This window comes from Delphinapterus leucas, chromosome X (assembly GCF_059928025.1).
Source record: "Delphinapterus leucas isolate spDelLeu-1000000601 "Yukka" chromosome X, BTC_Dleu_Yukka2, whole genome shotgun sequence".
Lineage (NCBI taxonomy): Eukaryota > Metazoa > Chordata > Mammalia > Artiodactyla > Monodontidae > Delphinapterus > Delphinapterus leucas.
The window spans coordinates 112,071,314-112,074,382 of NC_143150.1; the positions used below are offsets into that span (position 1 = coordinate 112,071,314).

At 41.2% G+C, this 3,069-nt stretch overlaps 1 non-coding gene across 1 annotated transcript; it reads right to left on the minus strand.

Moving 5' to 3' along the window:
• Positions 1 to 729: 729 nt before the first annotated feature.
• LOC115803569 (small nucleolar RNA SNORA12) lies at positions 730 to 877 on the minus strand. Its single transcript, XR_004024303.1, has one exon. It is a non-coding gene; the product is annotated as a small nucleolar RNA SNORA12 (small nucleolar RNA).
• Positions 878 to 3,069: the final 2,192 nt, after the last annotated feature.

A 3,069-nucleotide genomic window follows, 5' to 3' on the forward strand; every position in this document is an offset into this window, starting at 1 on the left:
GTTGCAACTAAGAGTTTGCATGCCACAACTAAAGATCCTGCACGTGGCAACGAAGATCCCATGTGCTGCAACTAAGACCCGGTGCAACCAAATAAATAAATTAAATAAAATAAAATAAATTAAAGAGACATTATGGCTTAAAGCAGCGTTATCCAATAGAACTTTCTGCAATGATGGAATATTCTGTATCTGCAGTGTCCAAATAAGGGGTGGGGGTGGGGAGTGCTATCCAGCCTGAGGATTTGGGAATGAAATCTGCCAGCTTCTTCAGAAGGGACAGCTGCCTTCCCACAGCACCAGTCATGGGTTGGGTCCATCAGTCCCTAAATATTATGTTGAGCACATTTGCCAGGTACAGGTTCTAGGTAACAGGAGAGAGAAGAGAATTTCGATTTCTTTAGAGAAGAATGGCACTTGCATTCCTAAATCTTTAGCTAAGGTGGTTTCTTATAACTTGCTTTGTTTGATCATACCAAACTTCAATGCCTTTTTTAGCAAAAATAAAACTCAATTCCTCAATTTAGCAGTAAGTTTCAAGGAATATGACTTGTCAATTCCTTATGTTCTCTAAAGGAAATTTATAGTGCATAGGCCATAAGAGAAGAAAGAAAAATTAATAGAAACAATATAAGTGTATGTTGACTATTTAGTCTTTATTTGGAGGAAATTAAACAGTTAGAACCCTCCAAATTTCTGAAGTTTAGATATCTGAGCATTTTTTCCCCTGCCACTTGTGGGAGCCAATCCCTGGTTCAGGAAAGGCTAGAAAGAGATCTCTTTGTCATGAAGTCGTTGCCAGCTCCTGTATAATATCTGTGGCAGAGTCAGGACCATTTGAAAACTTAATAAATGTGCCAAAAAGAAAACCACCACAACTATCTGAGCATTTTTTAAAGCCACTGAAAGGGAAAGTAGATATTACATTTTTACTTTTTGTTCCAAAAAGCAATTAGGCCTTTTTCTTCTCATTCCTCTGTAATTCCTGCACATGAATCCTAATATTACAGGAACAGGCATTTATTTGCACAGCCTTCAGCTAACTCAACAGTCTTTGTCTCCTTTGGAAACTGTATGGTAGATTGATCCAAGGTCACATGTCCTCTGAAACCAATTAGCAGGTGTGTCATCACTACCATAGGCTGCTCGGCTGATGGTTCTTAGTCTGAAAATTGACAGGTGGAGCACATGCTCCATTCCCGATACAACTGAATCCAAGTCTCTAGAAGACACTAATGTCTCTGCCTAAACTGTAGAGCCTCACCCACTGTGGTCCTCTAATGCAAGCCTTGACCATCAAACATCTGAGAACTCTCACAGGTTCACAAAAATGGCTCAATTAGCATGCAAAAAGATGGGAATAAGAGGCTGGACTTGGGACTGTGTGAAACCTGGGGTTCCCTTGGTCTTTCCAGTGCTGGGAACTATGGGGAGAAAAGGCATCTTACTGGTTTCTCTTATTTTTGTCCTTTATTCTAAGGGACTTGGAGCCAACTCTCAAATACCATGAAGTAAAGAGTATACAAGAACTGGCATAAAATTAATCTTGCCCCATTCTCACAATGAGCCCTCATTATGTGAAAACATACTCTTTATTTCAATCTCACCCCAGGTATTAGGACATTTGAAAAGTTCTCTTTGTCTTTCCATGAACTACAAATCCTCTCTCTCTCCCTCTCTTTCTTCCTCTCTCTCTCTCTCTCTCTCTCTCTCTCTCTCTCTCACACACACACACACACACACACACACACACACACACACGCAGAAGGAGAAAAGGAATTTCAAAAATTGGAAAGTATTGGAAAGTATGGCCCAGGACAAAAAGGAAAAATACCTGTTTCAAATCTGTTTTCCTCATTCCTTAAGACAGAAATAAAAAGTACAGAAGCATGTAAATGATAACTCTTTTGAAAGCAAAGACCAGTATGATTAGAATTTTTAACAGTACCATCATATTTACAAAAAATTAATCTTTAAGAGTTTGCCCTACATATATATTTTTTACTCTATATATTCTTTGAGAGTGAAGACCATCACATTCACCTTAGATACTTGGCTCCTGACATACTGTAGATGCTTAGTAAATGTTTGTTGAATGAGTGAAAGGAGTTTAAATCGCTGTTTATTCTATATCCTCTTTGCCCAGGGAGAGTCCTGAGTTTATCCATCTAAGGTCATCTCTAAGGTCATCTAGGAGAGTGAATGAGTTTCATCCCAGCCTTTGAGACACAGATCAGTGTTGGGTGAACCAACTTCAATTTGACTCCAAAAGCAGAAACTAACACACCATTGTAAAGTAATTATACTCCAATAAAGATGTTAAAAAATTTTTGACTCCAGCCTCTGAATTCATATTATCATTAACACCAGCAACAAAGATGTGATCACTGTTTACAAGGCTCTCCACCTCAAATCCTGCCAGACTCCTAGGGTTGCTATAGGTTTGTGATATCTGAAGGCCAGGTGGGACCTGCTTAGAGAGATGGCAGACTCACCCTCTACAACTCTTCCTCAGCTTCCCCAGAGATGGGCAGAGCTGGATCAGCCTCCAAGAGAGATGGGTAAGACTTGAACACAAATCTGTCCCATAAATTCTTTTCCATGTGACTACCACTCTTTTTCTTTTTTGTTTTTTCGGCTGCGTGCGGCATGCGGGATCTTAGTTCCCCGACCAGAGATCGAATCCGTGCCCCCTGCAGTGGAAGCCCGGAGTCTTAACCACTGAACCACCAGGGAGGCTTCTCATTGCAGTGGCTTCTCTTGCTGCGGAGCACGGGGTCTAGGCGCTCGGGCTTCAGTAGTTGTGGCGCATGGGCTCAGTAGTTGTGGAGCACGGGCTTAGTTGCTCTGCGGCATGTAGGACCTTCCCGGACCAGGACCCCGTGTCCCCTGCATTGGCAGACGGATTCTTAACCACTGCGCCACCAGGGAAGTCTAATAAGAGTTTTGAAAAAACATAATAAGAGTTTTGTAGGGCTTTCTCCATTATACAAGGTAGCAGAGAGTTATAATCACCAGGGAGTATAGAATTCTTCTTATCCTATACAATGCAGACCAGTAGGTCAATTCATT